Consider the following 17,108-nt stretch of genomic DNA (forward strand, 5'->3'; position numbering starts at 1 on the left):
CGGTGTCCATCTCTCTCTTTACTCAGTCAGCACTCTCCCTCCCTCTCACTCGGTCTCCTTCTCTCTCTTTACTCAGTCAGCATTCTCCCTCCCTCTCACTCGGTGTCCATCTCTCCCTTTACTCAGTCAGCATTCTCCCTCCCTCTCACTCGGTCTCCTTCTCTCTCTTTACTCAGTCAGCATTCTCCCTCCCTCTCACTCGGTGTCCATCTCTCCCTTTACTCAGTCAGCATTCTCCCTCCCTCTCACTCGGTGTCCATCTCTCCCTTTACTCAGTCAGCACTCTCCCTCCCTCTCACTCGGTGTCCCTCTCTCTCTTTACTCAGTCAGCACTCTCCCTCCCTCTCACTCAGTGTCCCTCTCTCTCTCTTTATTCAGTCAGCACACTCCCTCCCTCTCACTCAGTGTCCCTCTCTCTCTTTATTCAGTCAGCACACTCCCTCCCTCTCACTCACTCACTGTCCCCCTCTCTCCCTCTCAGTGCTGTTTGCCAAGGTATTTGATCTGCTCCGTCTGCTTGTCTCTATCAGTCTGGTGGATGCTGATTTTGGCTTACACAACTTTAATTGGTTTTCCAAACAACCAGTTTGCCAAAAGATAATTCCAGTTCGAGTGAAACATAAGCCTTACTAACGTCTTTTGCAGCAGCTGTTGAACTATTTTCTTTGCCAATTTCCTCAGGATTCTTTCTCTCTTGAAGGCACTGATTCCTTCCCAAAACTGTTCCGAGGCCTTTAATCCTTCGTGGTACCTCAGCCAATGGCCATTCTTCCTGTGTGAACATTAATCCCCTGATTTCCCGAGATTACCAAAATCAGGGTGGTGCTCCCCATGGTGCATGTGTATCCCTGCCCATGAGATAGGAGGCTGGTCTCATTGAATTTGATAAATCAATCCCCTCCACTGTATATAGAATAAGATAGCTTTGTATGGAAATGGAGTCCAGCCAGGACCATTGTTGGCTGCTCGTCACAAACTCTGGCCAGTTAGCGTGAAGCAGTTGGGCCTTGTTTTAACCTGATAGCAGTGCCTTCAATTCAGCGGCAAACACAACAGCCTCCAGTTTCCAAAATATATTGGGGTATAATGGAGGGGAAATGAAGATGAGCAGAAAATGAAGTGGGATCTGTTCTTGCCAAGTTTTGCCATTGTGTGGCGAGTGTTCCTCTTATGATCAATCCTGGTGCTTCTTCCAGGTGTAACCTCGGAGATAGATTGTACAAAGCAGGTGGCAACATGACCTCTTCAGACCAATGCACCCCTTGACTCATGATAGCTGGAGCCTGGGAAGGGTCTTCTTTGACTGCTGCTTTGGCTTTTGCGAGGAGCAGCCTTGATAGAACGGGGTGCGGAGCGGGCTATCAGCTGAGCGGTCAATTTCAGTAAGTTACAAGTTAATCCCTTTTTTGTTTCGGAGGACAGGGGACTGCTGGGTAGGGGAAAACTATTTATTTGGGCAGTTTTAAAATCTTTGTCTTTTGCGAGGAGCAGCCTTGATAGAACGGGGTGCGGAGCGGACTATCAGCTGAGCGGTCAATTTCAGTAAGTTACAAGTTAATCCCTTTTTTGTTTCGGAGGACCGGGGAATGGAGGTAAAGGCAGTTGTATGTTCCTCCTGCAGAATGTGGGAGGTAGGGGTCGCCAAGAGTGTCCCTGCTGACTGCATCTGCGGGAAGTGCACCCAACTCCAGCTCCTCGCAGACCGCGTTAGGGAACTGGAGCTGGAGCTGGATGAACTTCGGATCATTCGGGAGGCGGAGGGGATTATTGACAGGAGTTATAGGGAGGCAGTCACACCTCAGGTAAAAGAAGTAGGTAGATGGGTTACCGTCAGGGGAAGGAAAGGGAACCAGCAGGCAGTGCAGGGATCCCCTGTGGCCGTTTCCCTCAACAACAGGTATACCATTTTGGATACTGTTGGGGGGGACGACTTACCAGCGGTAAGCAATGGGGTGCAGGTCTCTGGCACAGAGTCTGTCCCTGTTGCTCAGAAGGGAAAAGGGAAGAGGAGCAGAGCATTAGTCATTGGGGACTCCATAGTTAGGGGAACAGATAGGAGGTTCTGTGGGAACGAGAGAGACTCACGGTTGGTGTGTTGCCTCCCAGGTGCCAGGGTACGTGATGTCTCCGATCGTGTTTTTGGGATCCTTAAGGGGGAGGGGGAGCACCCCCAAGTCGTGGTCCACATAGGCACCAACGACATAGGTAGGAAGAGAGATGGGGATTTAAGGCAGAAATTCAGGGAGCTAGGGTGGAAGCTTAGAGCGAGAACAACCAGAGTTGTTATCTCTGGGTTGTTGCCTGTGCCACGTGCTAGCGAAGAGAGGAATAGGGAGAGAGAGGAGTTGAACACGTGGCTGCAGGGATGGTGTAGGAGGGAGGGTTTTGGTTTCCTGGATAATTGGGGCTCTTTCTGGGGTAGGTGGGACCTCTACAAACAGGATGGTCTTCACCTGAACCAGAGGGGTACCAATATCCTGGGGGGGAGATTTGTTAGTGCTCTTCGGGGGGGTTTAAACTAAATCAGCAGGGGAATGGGAACCTAAATTGTAGTTCCAGTGTACAGGCTGTTGAGAGTAGTGAGGTAGGGGATAAGGTTACAGGGACGCAAGAGGGCACTGGCAAGCAAGAACTTGGTTTAAAGTGTGTCTACTTCAACGCCAGGAGCATCCGGAATAAGGTGGGTGAGCTTGCAGCATGGGTTGGTACCTGGGATCCTGATGTTGTGGCCATTTCGGAGACATGGGTAGAGCAGGGGCAGGAATGGATGTTGCAGGTTCCGGGATTTAGATGTTTCAGAAAGAACAGAGAAGAGGGTAAAAGAGGGGGGGGGTGTGGCATTGTTAATCAAGGAAAGTATTACAGCGGCAGAAAGGACGTTTGAGGACTCGTCTACTGAGGTAGTATGGGCCGAGGTTAGAAACAGGAGAGGAGAGGTCACCCTGTTGGGAGTTTTCTATAGACCTCCGAATAGTTCCAGAGATGTAGAGGAAAGGATAGCGAAGATGATTCTCGACAGGAGCGAGAGTAACAGGGTAGTGGTTATGGGGGACTTTAACTTTCCAAATATTGACTGGAAATACTATAGTTCGAGTACTTTAGATGGGTCTGTTTTTGTCCAGTGTGTGCAGGAGGGTTTTCTGACACAGTATGTGGACAGGCCAACCAGGGGCGATGCCACATTGGATTTGGTACTGGGTAATGAACCCGGCCAGGTGTTCGATTTAGATGTAGGTGAGCACTTTGGCGATAGTGATCACAATTCGGTTAGGTTTACCTTAGCGATGGGCAGGGACAGGTATATACCGCAGGGCAAGAATTATAGCTGGGGGAAAGGAAATTATGACGCGATTAGGCAAGATTTAGGATGTGTAGGATGGGGAAGGAAACTGCAGGGGATGGGCACAAACGAAATGTGGAGCTTATTCAAGGAGCAGCTAATGCGTGTCCTTGATAAGTATGTACCTGTCAGGCAGGGAGGAAGTTGTCGAGCGAGGGAGCCGTGGTTTACTCAAGAAGTTGAAGCGCTTGTCAAGAGGAAGAGGGCGGCTTATGTTAGGATGAGACGTGAAGGCTCAGTTAGGGCGCTTGAGAGTTACAAGCTAGCCAGGAAGGATCTAAAGGGAGGGCTAAGAAGAGCAAGGAGAGGACACGAGAAGTCATTGGCGGATAGGATCAAAGAAAACCCTAAGGCTTTCTATAGGTATATCAGGAATAAACGAATGATAAGAGTTAGAACAGGGCCAATCAAGGATAGTAGTGGGAAGTTGTGTGCGGAATCAGAGGAGATAGGGGAAGCGTTAAATGAATATTTTTCGTCAGTATTTACAGTAGAGAAAGAAAATGTTGCCGAGGAGATTACTGAGATACAGCCTACTAGGCTAGATGGGATTGAGATTCACAAGGAGGAGGTGTTAGCAATTTTGGAAAGAGTGAAAATAGATAAGTCCCCTGGGCCAGATGGGATTTATCCTAGGATTCTCTGGGAAGCCAGGGAGGAGATTGCAGAGCCGTTGTTGTTGATCTTTAAGTCGTCATTGTCGACAGGAGTAGTGCCGGAGGACTGGAGGATAGCAAATGTTGTCCCCTTGTTCAAGAAGGGGAGTAGAGACAGCCCTGGTAATTATAGACCTGTGAGCCTTACTTCGGTTGTGGGTAAAATGTTGGAAAAGGTTATAAGAGACAGGATTTATAATCATCTTGAAAAGAATAAGTTCATTTGCGGTAGTCAGCACGGTTTTGTGAAAGGTAGGTCGTGCCTCACAAACCTTATTGAGTTTTTCGAGAAGGTGACCAAACAGGTGGATGAGGGTAAAGCCGTGGATGTGGTGTATATGGATTTCAGTAAGGCGTTTGATAAGGTTCCCCACGGTAGGCTATTGCAGAAAATACGGAAGTATGGGGTTGAAGGTGATTTAGAGCTTTGGATCAGAAATTGGCTAGCTGAAAGAAGACAGAGGGTGGTGGTTGATGGCAAATGTTCATCCTGGAGTTTAGTTACTAGTGGTGTACCACAAGGTTCTGTTTTGGGGCCACTGCTGTTTGTCATTTTTATAAACGACCTGGATGAGGGTGTAGAAGGGTGGGTTAGTAAATTTGCGAATGACACGAAGGTCGGTGGAGTTGTGGATAGTGTCGAAGGGTGTTATAGGGTACAGAGGGACATAGATAGGCTGCAGAGCTGGGCTGAGAGATGGCAAATGGAGTTTAATGCGGAGAAGTGTGAGGTGATTCACTTTGGAAGGAGTAACAGCAATGCAGAGTACTGGGCTAATGGGAAGATTCTTGGTAGTGTAGATGAGCAGAGAGATCTTGGTATCCAGGTACATAAATCCCTGAAAGTTGCTACCCAGGTTAATAGGGCTGTTAAGAAGGCATATGGTGTGTTAGCCTTTATTAGTAGGGGGATCGAGTTTCAGAGCCACGGGGTCATGATGCAGCTGTACAAAACTCTGGTGAGGCCGCACCTGGAGTATTGCATGCAGTTCTGGTCACCGCATTATAGGAAGGATGTCGAAGCTTTGGAAAGGGTGCAGAGGAGATTTACTAGGATGTTGCCTGGTATGGAAGGAAGGTCTTACGAGGAAAGGCTGAGGGACTTGGGGTTGTTTTCGTTAGAGAGAAGGAGGAGGAGAGGTGACTTAATAGAGACATACAAGATAATCAGAGGGTTAGATAGGGTGGATAGTGAGAGTCTTTTTCCTCGGATGAGGATGGCAAACACGAGGGGACATAGCTTTAAGTTGAGGGGTGAAAGATATAGGACAGATGTCAGAGGTAGTTTCTTTACGCAGAGAGTAGTAGGGGCGTGGAACGCCCTGCCTGCAACAGTAGTAGACTCGCCAACTTTAAGGGCATTTAAGTGGTCATTGGATAGACATATGGATGTAAATGGAATAGTGTAGGTCAGATGATCGGCGCAACATCGAGGGCCGAAGGGCCTGTACTGCGCTGTAATATTCTAATTCTAATTCTAATTAGTGGCAGTACTCTTTCCCGTGAGTCAGAAAGTCATACTTTGGAGTCCAGAAACTTGAGAACATCATCCAAGATGACACTTTATTGCAGGTTTTATAGAATGCTACTTAGACCACACTTGGAGTACTGTGTTCTGGTCTCCATATTTTAAAAAGGAGATAGAGGCTTTGCAGATGGTGCAAAAAAGAATTATTAAAATGATATCAGAAGGAGAGGTTATAACTATCAAGAAAGATTGAACAGGCTGAGGCTTTTTGCTGTAGAAAAGAGAAGACTAAGTGGTAACCTGATAGAGGTCTTTAAGATTATGAAAGGATTTGACAGGGTATACATAGGGAAGATATTTTGAATTGGGGGTGGGAGGGAACCAGAACAAGGGGCCATAAATATAAGGTAGTCATTAATAAATCCAATAGGGAATTCAGGAGAGAGAGAGTATTTAGAATGTGGAACTCACTACCACAGGGAGCAGTTGATGTATTGAAGGGGAAGCTAGATAAGCACATGAGAGAGGAAGGAACAGAAGGATATGTTGATGGGGTTAGATGAAAAAGGGTAGGAGGAGGCTCATGTGGAACATAAACACTAGCATGGAGCTATTAGGCCTAATGGCCAATTTCTTTTCTGTAAATACTACATAATACTGTATATTGCAACCCTGAGGGAGTGCAGTACTGACTGAGATAATGAGGATGAAATCAAGCTCTCTAATGCCTGTTTTTTCAGAAACTATGAGATTGCTTAAACTATCAAAATGGTCTCAACAACGTGCGTGCACACCTCTGACAGGAAGTGCCCTGGACCCCACATTTGTAAAGGGGTTCGTGTGCACACCTAACAACCATAAGCAAAGCATGAAATCAATCAGCTGCCATTTTGAAGCTTAACACTGCAGCCGACACCATCTCTTAACCCTGAACAGCTGAACGTACTTTCAATGATGTGAAGGACCCGGCCCACTCACCACTCCCTCCCCACCCCACCCCCACCCATGTAGCTCTATTTAAAGGAATCATCAACTGCATTCTGGTTAGCTGCTGGATAATTTCTTCTGACTGTTGCTGCAATTCTATGCATTTTGTCTGCTTTTCCATTGTTATTTAATGTTTCAATAATCTGGGAGAATCAGCAGAGGCCACGCAGAGCAGGACAAGCTGCTGGAAGAGGAAGGAGGAGGGGGGGCAGGGAGAAGGGCACTCAGTGGTGCCTCTTCCCATAATGGTCAGCACTGTCTGCTCCATGGGAGTTAAAATATGCAGGCACGCTGCTCCCCTCCTGTTAATTCCTCCTGTTGTGCACCACCTGCTCCTTCAAGACAGAGCAAATTGTGTGAGTGTGTGTCGTGCTCTATATTCGGGTGATGTGCCTGTCATGGATGAATTGCTGCCAGTGTGTGCAAATATTAAGATGTCGATGTGGGACATGTAAAAGTGAAAAGTATGTAAGGGTGAGGTGAAGGATATAAATGTAAGGCCTGAGTCCTGATTGATAGAAGTTGTTGGTAGGTGAGTAATGGGAGTGTAGAGAATTGAGCAGTGGACAAGTTTAGTGGTGCTATTGGTAGGATATAGTATTTGAAGATAGATTCACTGACCTTGACATTCGAATGAGATCATTAAACGTGTTCTCGCACTGTATTCAGGACTTGGACGACACTCCAGGCCTTTTTAATGTGTGTTTGAAGGGCCTCCACCACCCCCCCATCCACTGCCCCCCGCCCCCCACCATTCTGAGGATACAGGGCATCTCTCCCTCTTTCCTCCTTTTCCTCCAAGGCCTTCAGTGCAGCATCAGAAAACCTTGGTGCACACTCTCTCCCATGGTCGGTCATTGTTGAATCTTTCACAGCACAAAATTCCAAATAGTCTCAGCATCTGCTGCAGGCTCAATGCACCTCCCTTTTAAGAGGTGCAGGCTAGCTTTAAGTCATGCTAGATTCGGTATTGAGCCCCTGGCTGATGCGCACAGCCAATGAACTGTGTGGAGAGTGCTGGTTGCATGCAACAATCTTGAAAGTGAGCAGGCAGCACCAAGATGGTGTTCTGCCTGTAGTGTAATCAACAGGCGCAGGTTAATCATGCATCGCAATCTCTGTGCCCGTTTTCAGGAGTTACTCAATTTAGCCCCATTTTCAAAAGAGACCTTAAATCGAGATCTTGTCTGCCCTCTCAGATGGATGTAAAAGATCCCATGGCACTATTCGAAGAAGAGCAGACGGGTTCTCCTGGTGTCCTGACCAACATATATTCTCAATCAGCTCCTAAAAACAGATCTGGTCATTTATTACATAGCTATTCTTGGGATCTTGCTGTGCACAAATTGGTTGCCACCTTTCCCACATTACAACAGTGACTACACTCTAAAAGCACTTTGGGATATGTTGAGGTTGTGAAAGGTGCTATATAAATGCAAGTTCTTTCTTTTTCTTTGCACTGCCTAACAGCCTATTCCTGCGTCTTCTTTCAGCTGACCTCTAATGAACTAAGCAGGAGACCAGGCATGTACTGCTATCTTGATAGAGAGAATACTCCTCCCATGCCATCGGTGATGGGCCCAGGTTCAGATTGGCCATTGATCAGTGAGATGACAGGTCTAATAGTTCCCGTCAGACCCTGAAAGCCCTGAGAGATTGTCTCTTGTAATTTGATCCTGAGTGTAAAGGCAGGAATACAATGCTGTTTCAAATCAATTTTTCAGGGCCTTAAGGGCACCAATCTGTGCACCAGATGAGGAGGCACTGGGGATGAAATTGGTCCTCGCAGCAGTGTGAAAATGAGCAGTACCATTTTACAGCACACCTGATTTTGTTTTCCATTCAAGTCAATGGAGGAGCAATGATGACAGACTGCATTGATGTTGCCACATGCTCCGCTGATGTCTGCAATGAGGAAAGTGATTTTCTGTTGTTGCCGTACAGGAGGGCACGGGACTCTGCTGTAACCCCATCAACTGCCGTAGATCCATGAGAAATGGGTCCCAGTACCTGCAGGTTGGCTTGATGCTTGTTGAATATCCATTTCACAGCAGCACCCATGAGCTCAAAGTCTGCTGGGTCCTCAACTGCAGTCAGTTATCCCCACTGTATCAGTGACCCAGGAGGCGGACAGCAGTAGGAAATGTTGACAGTCTGTCCTCACAACAAATGAACGTGGACCCAGGGTGCACCTAAATGCAGCCTAAGATTAAGAAGTAGGAGAAGCACATTTTATAGGTTGTGCATTTAGGGGGTACAGCACATCATTGTGTAAATAATACAAAATAAATATGGATCTTTTTACAACTCCTTTGTTAGTAGGAGGCTGTGGAAAAGCAATATGTTCTCGGAGAGGATATAAGATGACAGCAGAGGAACATGTCTTGGGGCAGCAGTATGCAGATCTTTGCAGAAATTAGGCTGGTGAGTGCCGGGGGGGTGGAATTACTGAAAGTAATTCTCGATAAGAGTTCAAAGGTAATCTCCCTCCTGTATATTGTCTCCACCTGTATCTTCCTCTTCCTTATTCTGTTACTGTGGGCTTTCAGTCTCCATGAGGCTTTTTAATTCATTCTTTGAATCTGGGCATGGTTGGTAAGGCAAGCATTTATAGCCCATCTCTAGCTGTCCTTGAGAACGTGGCAGAGGGGCTTCTCCGCTGCAGTCCACATGGTGAAAGTGCTTTGAACAGTGATGCTAAATGGAGTGTTCCAGGACTTTTTGGCCCAACAACAATGATGGAATGGCAATAAGTGTCCAAATCAGGATGGTGTGTGAATTGGAGGGGAACTCAGAGGTGGTGGTGTTCCCATGGACCTGCTGCCCTTGTCCTTCTAGGTGATGGAGGTCTTATTTACTTTCTGTCGTCTACCTGTTAGGTAGGACACAGTGCAGCCACAGTGTACCTGCACCTTATTCCTTGTTGGATGGCCATTGCTGTAAGAAGAACTGAGAGTTCTCCTCGTGCTTTGACCAACATTCCTCCCTCAACCAACACTATCAAAACAGACTGACCAGTCACTTATCTCATTGTTGCCTGGATCTTGCCGTGTGCATAGTGGTTGCCTTTCTTGCCTACATTACAAGCAGTGACTGCATTTCAAAACAAAAATAAATTAATTGACTGTTGCAAGAATGTGAAAGGCCCTCTATGAAGCAAGTCATCCTTTGTTTCTTTTCTCCATCAGGGGTTGGAAACTTTAGCTGATTTCCCTCTGCTTGACATAGCATACTGAGGCCAATGTCCATACCACCACCATGGCTGAATCTAACTATTCCAGCACAGAAAGACTTGGATTTCTATAGCACCTTTCATGACCTCAAGACATCCCAAAGCACTTTATAACCAATGAAGTTTCTGAACAGTAGTCATTGTAGTAAAGTAGGAAATACAGCAGCCAATATGCACACAGCAAGGTCCCACAAACAGCAACAACCAGATAATCTATTTTAGGTGCTGGTTGAGGGATAAATATTGGCCAGGACACCAGTTGAGCTCCCCTTTTCTTTAAATAATGTCATGGAATCATTTACATCCACATGAGAGGGCAATTGGGGGCTCAGTTTAACCTTTCATCTAAAATGACAATGCAGCACTCCCTTGGTAGCATACTGAAGTTTCAGCCTGGATTATGTGCTTATGTTTCTGGGGTGGGAACCAAAAACCTTCTGACTCAGAGGTGAGAGTAATACCACTGAGCCACAGCTGACACCAACAGTATCGCTGTAGTCAGCTGATCTCGCCCAGGCCTGTGTTGGGGCATGAAATGTGGTCTCTGTGTCCTTGGACTAGGGAAGGGGAAATATTTGGCTAGGCATCCTGCTCCAAAGCACACACGTATGGTTATCAGGCAAGGTTGGGCTCAGTTACAATATCTCCACAGTTGAGCAGTTTGTTGTTGACAGTTGTTGCCAAGGGCCATACAGGAAAGGACAACATTTTGGGTGAAATGTCAGAGGTCAGCCAGCACCTCTGTCATTGTACCACAGCAAGGAGACAAAAGGAGAAACAAACAGAAAAATGAGAAGGAAATTGGAAAAAAAACTGAGGGATTATAACTCACTTCAAGATGTTTTTAATTATTTACTTTGCACATTTTTACAATATAGCATATAACAGCAAAGCTTTGAAAATATTTTTTGCTTAGGTATATATGCATTGAGTTACTTTCATTTATAAAACAGAAATGAAAAAGGAGATCTATTGCAGTGCAGTGTTGCTACAGCAACCTACCAGCCAGTTATTTGTGTTGCTAAAAGCATGACTGGAGACGTATCTGTTGGAGAGAGAGTGCTTTAAAAAAATAGAGTGCATTTATTTCCAGTCCCTTTTGAGCAGCAAAAATGACAAGTTAGAGTCTGCAGAATTTTTCAAACCAGAGTGGACAATCGGGTCATGGAAGTGCTAGTAAAGGCTGAGTGATCTGGTGTTGAATGTGCTAATGTGTGCGTATGGTGATCCATATTAGTCAGAGCAGGTAACCTTATCAAATCAGTGCTCAGAACATTGAGTGGGTGAACAGCACAAATAAGAGCTTCTTATTATTTGATGCGCTGCTTCATCACTATCCATTCATCCATCTATCACTTTATTGATGTCTGTGTCTTTAATTAGTCATCCCTCTTCTACCTTTTCATTTCTATAGGGACCGGACAGAAATAGTTACCTTATTGTCAGGAAAACCCTATATGCCAAATGGGACATATTAATTTCATCAGTTGGAAACTTACCTTAGACTTTTAATGGGAAAAAACCCTACAAGTAACTTTTAAAAAAACTAGCAGCCAAGATGGCCACTGCCATTTACATCTGAAATATCAGGAGATTGGACTACAGGCAAAAAGTCCAACAAGAAGCTCAGCCAGGACAATGGCTTGCTGTAAATGATTGAATTACCTAGAATGGCTTCATTAGCACGGCTGTCAAGGCCATCACCATCCAATGACTTTGAAAGAAACAACCCCCCTTCAAGTGTGAATGGACATCCTGGGGCATGTAGAACCTTGAATTTCATTAGCAGATTCCAGAAAAACCTCATTAGAAACAAATGGGATTGAGGAGAACCATGTGACCACCTGTGCATCTCTGAAGAAACAAGTTTTGTTATGCAGACAAGCAATAACTGGGGTACAGCAGCAATTTATTACCCACTTCCCCTGTATTTAAGATCCATTTATTTTGGACTTTAATCCAACCACCAAATCTACTTTCCCTTCTGTAACCTACGTGTGTGTGTGTGTGTGTGTGTGTATGTGTGTTTCATGTGTAATGTGTGCGTGAATGTGTAGTGTATTTTTAAATCAGGTTAGAGTGTTAAGTTTAATAAACTTACCTCTTGTTTAAACTCAAGAAGATCTGTCCGATTGGTTCTTTCATAATCACAGTAAAGGAAAAAGGTGAAGCACTCACAGAGGTGGTAAGCACAACCACTGTTTAAAAGGAATAATACCTGTTGTGGTCAAATAAGAGGAAGGGGCAAGAGGGGAGCCTGAGACCCTTCCTCACCTGGCCTAACATTAATTATTTATGTTTTGTGAAACAGTGCCTATTGAGATACTCTTTGCATTTTCAAATTGCTCACTCCTTGAGGAGACGTTTTTAATCAGCTGTCTTTTGTTGGCACTAGGTGAGATAGATCGTGGCTTTATGCTACAGTATAAAATGGGTGATAGTGTGTCAGCAGCCCATTTCACATATGGAGGGGTTTTTCTTCCCCGGAAAGAGATACAGCATTTTAAACACTTCTCTGACCACTAGGAAGATTCACTGCATCACGTCATGAGTTTCTCTGTGTTATCTTAAGCAACACAATGAGGTACGTGGATTCCAGTTGCTTGAAGATCTTGAAAGGTTTATTAACAGCTAAACTAATACACACAATACAGAGCAAACTATATAAACCTTTGTCCAGGGTGTTACAGTGCAGAGTGACTATGGCTTCTAGTCACATGGCTACATTCTGGTAGCTAGCTTATTAGCATACCGTGTTCTTAAAGGGACATCAATCTTAAAGCGATTATACAACATCCCCTTTCTTTCCAAAAGATATGTCTCATACTCTACAAGTAAAAATATATAAAATTGGACAATATCAAAATTATTTATACAGGGATAGAGATTATGAAATTTATGAGTGCAGAAGCTTTTTTTAATTCATTCATGGATGTGTCCTTGAGAAGATGGTGGTGAGCTGCCTTTTTGAATTGCTGCAGTTCATGTGCTGTAGGTACACCCACAGTGCTATTAGGAAGGGAGTTCCAGAATTTTGACCCAGTGACAGTGAAGGAATGGTGATATAGTTTCAAGTCAGGATGGTGTGTGACTTGGAGGGGATCTTGCAGGTGGCGGTGTTCCATGCATTTGCTGCCCTAGATCCTTCTAGGTGGTAGAGGTCGCGGGTTTGGAAAGTGCCGTCTAAGGAGCCTTGGTGCGTTGCTTAAGAGTGGATATAGCGTTTCGGTGGTTTGATAACTCGTCCAGTTCATCATGATATAAACTTTCTGGGGATGTGGATTTCACTCGTGGCTGTTTTTGGTTTTAGGCATGTTGTCAATGTGTTGGTTGTTGTCCTGTTGTTCTGTCACAACCTCATTGTCGGAGTGTGTTCGTTCGAGTCCTCTGTGCAATTGGAGTTTTGCACACTTCTCTTAATTGGCTTCAGTTTCTCCTCAACACTGGTCCACTAGATGTTGTAAGCTTGTAAGACCTAGGCTCACTGCATACTTTGGATACCTCTGTGGGTAACCATGTTCTCAATGTGGGGTTTATGCCCCTGACCTTTTTCCCTACGTGTAGTTGAGGTAGTTCCGCCCCTGCGCGTCAGTCATGCACCATCTTTATTCCCCCTTGTTTTTCAAGCAGTGTCTCCTGCATCTCGGAGAATTTGGACAAATGATGGCTTGGCAGAATTGTTTTCACTTGCCTTCCAAACATGATCTCTGCTGGTGACGGTAAACCCATATCCATAGGTGTAGCTCTGAGGTGGAGCACGGCAACACAAAAATCTTGTTTCTTGTCCTACACTTAAGGGCAAGTGATTTAACTGTGTGAACCATTCATTCGGCAAGACCATTAGATCTAGTGTAATGTGGTGAGGACGTCACATGGTTTACGCCCCATTTGGACACATATCCCTGAAAGGTTTGCCTGTATATTGTGGCCCATTGTCAGAAATAATTTCTTCAGGTGCACCAAACAGACTGAATATGACACTCAATGTGTCTGCGACGACCACGCTTGAAGTATCTTTTACCTGTCTGACAACTGGAAAAATAATCAGTGACTAAGATAAAGTCATCTCCATTCACGGTAAATAGATCAGTGGCAATTTTGGACCAAATGACTGACAATCTCGAGAGAGTGTAGACGTTCTTTACATTGTTGTGGCTGGTGGCTCTGGCATGTCTCACACATCCTCATTAACCTTTCAATGTCATTATTGATCCCTAGCCAATAAACAGTGTCTCATGCCAGTCCTCTTGTTTGCTCTATACCCATATGGCCTTGGTGAAGTTGTCACGGGATGTCCTGTTGTTTTCCTTTAAAAGGTGATGCCTCTCGAGATACCGAGTTCATCTCTATAAGGCCAAAAGCATCTAAAGGGAATTTGGCACCTCTTATCATGTCAGGCCACCCTTCTATGATGACTCTCCACAGTGCCTTCAGTTGTGGGTCATTGGCTGTTTCTGATTGCAGTTGGTCACATTTGTGCTGACCAAAATACAATAAATTGATTTTGAGCACATCTTCCGCCTTGATGTCCATGCTGTCTACTTGTAGATCCAGTGGAACTTCTCCATTCTTGCTCAGGTTTGGCAATCTGTTCAGTGTATCCGAGATAACCATTTTGGTACCCGGTTTGTAGCGACATCGAAGCCGTACCCCTGTACTTTCACTAAGAGTCACTGTGGTCGAGGTGGTGCGATTGTCAATGGTTTGCACCAGATCATCTCCAGTGGTTTGTGGTCGGTTTGCACAGTGAACTGCTTATTGAACAGGTAGGTGTGGAACCCTGTGATCCCAAACACCAGAGCAAGTGTTTCACGCTCTATGTTTGAGTAATTGGATTGTGCTGAGGATCAACGTTTGGATCCAAATGCAGTTGGTTTGCCATTCGGCTGGATGTACGCTCCTAGCCCTTTCTGTGAGGCGTCAACTTCCAGGATTGTCTTCTTCCTTGGGTTGAAGTACTGCAGGGTACAGGTTTCTGATGACAATGTTTGTTTGAGAGACTCAAACATATGCTGATTGACCTCCTGTCATACAAATGGTACATCTTTCTTTATGAGCTCTCTGAGTGATGATGCTTAGTCAGAAAAATTTGGAACGTATGGTGCCAAGAAGTTGAAAAATCCAAGACATCTCGATAGATCTTCCTTGTCTTGTGGGGTAGGCATATGCCTTACATCTTCAACTTTGCCTGGGCCAGGACCGTTTTTGCAACTTGAATAGATGGAGCCTAAGAAATTGATCTGACTTACATTCATATGGCATTTCCTGTTGTTAAAAATGAGCCCTTTGCGGCAAGCTATTGCCATCAGTGAATGAAGATTTCGATCATGTTCTTCTTTGGTTTTGCCCATCACTGCAATATCAGCAATGTATATACATCCAGGCATGTTTTCTATAATTCTGTCCATATGCTGCTGAAACAGATCTTGACTGACAGATAAGCCAAAGGGTAGTCTCTGGAAGCAATATCTTCCAAATGGTGTTCTGAAGGTGGTGACTTCCTGAGATTCCTTAGCTAGGTGTACCAACCAATATCCATGTTTAGCATCCAACTTGGCTCCTGTGAACTTGGGATTCAATTCCTCTAGTGTTGGAATCTTGTGGGACATCTCTTCAGGGAGAGGTTTAGACTCCTCGGATCTAGACAGATCTGATTGCTTCATCCTTCTTCAGTATACATGTGATTGAGTTGCACCAGTCTGTGTGATGATGCACATGATGGATAATGCCATTGCGTTCCATGTCATCTAACTCACACTTAAGCTTTTCTTGTATGTGCACGCTGCACTTTCTGGGAGGGTCAATTGATGGAATTGCATCTTTGTTAGAGAAATCTCCAAGCTTGTTTCTGAAGATACTGAGACTAGGATGCTTTGGTGTAGATTGTTTATTGCTTGTCACAGAGCTTACTTCTACTTTCCAAACACCATCACCAGCCAGTGCTGGCCAGCTCTTCTTAAGTGACACCTTTTTCTTTACATTATTTATCATTAACTTGCAACAGCACCAGCCATTAACATGCTGTATATTCCCCCCTTTAAAAAAAAACTTGTTTAAAGAAAAAGCGATCTTATCGTTAAAATAAAAATCCGCATTTTCCTAACTTATAACACAAGCCGGCTCTCTTCGAGGACATCCAACAATTTTTTTGAACAAGCACCTCTCTTCGTAAACCAATCCGACAACTGATGACTTGCGTCAACCCATTTTATTTTGGTAATTTATTTTCTTTCCAACATTTCTTTTACACTCTCGAGATCAAACCTCAACTTTTTTTCTGCGACACTTTTTGTCAAATGGACATTGTCCCAGAGAGAATGGTTATCTATGTAGCATTCTATAGGAAAACTCTTCTCTGATTGCCCCTTAAACAAGAGTTCCTTAAACATAGTCGATAAATACATACCCATACCTATCGCTTCTATCAGTGCAAGTGTTTCAGCAGCTAAGGTGCTTTTAACTATCCTCTTTATTTTCTTCGATTCCCAGGCTAACGGACAACATTTATCATGTCATCCCACCCAAAATATAATGAGCCCTGCTGCGCTCAAATAACCATCGGGAAGATTAGCGTGTGAGGTGTCACTACAAATGACTAATTTCATCTCTTCTAGGTCACCCAATGCTGGAAACTTGTGTACATTTATCAAAACTCAATCTCTTCAATGTTTTATTTGCTTTCAGCACTTCCCCAATAGTAACATGTTTCAGCATGGTTCTCAATTTTAATACATCATAGCAAGCATCCGGCCTAGTTTTTGTGCACAAACAGTTCAACTGCCTGATTAAGCTTCTTAATTGGTCGACTTCTTCCTTGGTTGCAGAGTCTTCCTTTTGTGAGGATCTGGCCTGATTTATTGGGATCCTATTAACATTCTCCAGGTAAGACTGTTGATTTAGGGTTACTCCCCACTTAATCTGCCTAATATTCAACCCTATTTATTTAAAAGCTCCAGAAGCCCGACTTCCAATTTTAAATTCCTGCAGAGCTTTATGCACCACAAATTTCTCAAATGACTCAGATCCTCCCCACAGAAAATCGTCCACATGCATCAAGAAAATGCCTGCTAGCTTTTCTTCATCGTACCAATAAAACATTCCTGGATCCGCTTTTCATTGAAAACAACCAGTTTTTAGTAGGATGGACCTAACTGAAAAATACCACACCCTGGATACATCATTTAGCCCATAAACATACTCGTTCAGCTTCCATAATTTCCCTTCTATATCTCCAGCTTCTTTTGGTTGCTTTAAAAATACTTCCCTTTGAAATTTCTCCCCTTGCAAAAATGCTGCTTTGATGTCAATGGACTTGCATTCCCATGAGTGTCGCTAAAAGGGCTAGGAAAATCCTCAAACTTGCTTTTCCTGCTGTTGGAGAGTTCACTTCAACTTCCTGGTTGCCTAGTCGTCCCTCAAATCCTC

This window comes from Heterodontus francisci, chromosome 14 (genome assembly GCF_036365525.1).
Source record: "Heterodontus francisci isolate sHetFra1 chromosome 14, sHetFra1.hap1, whole genome shotgun sequence".
In the NCBI taxonomy this organism is placed as follows: Eukaryota; Metazoa; Chordata; class Chondrichthyes; order Heterodontiformes; family Heterodontidae; genus Heterodontus; species Heterodontus francisci.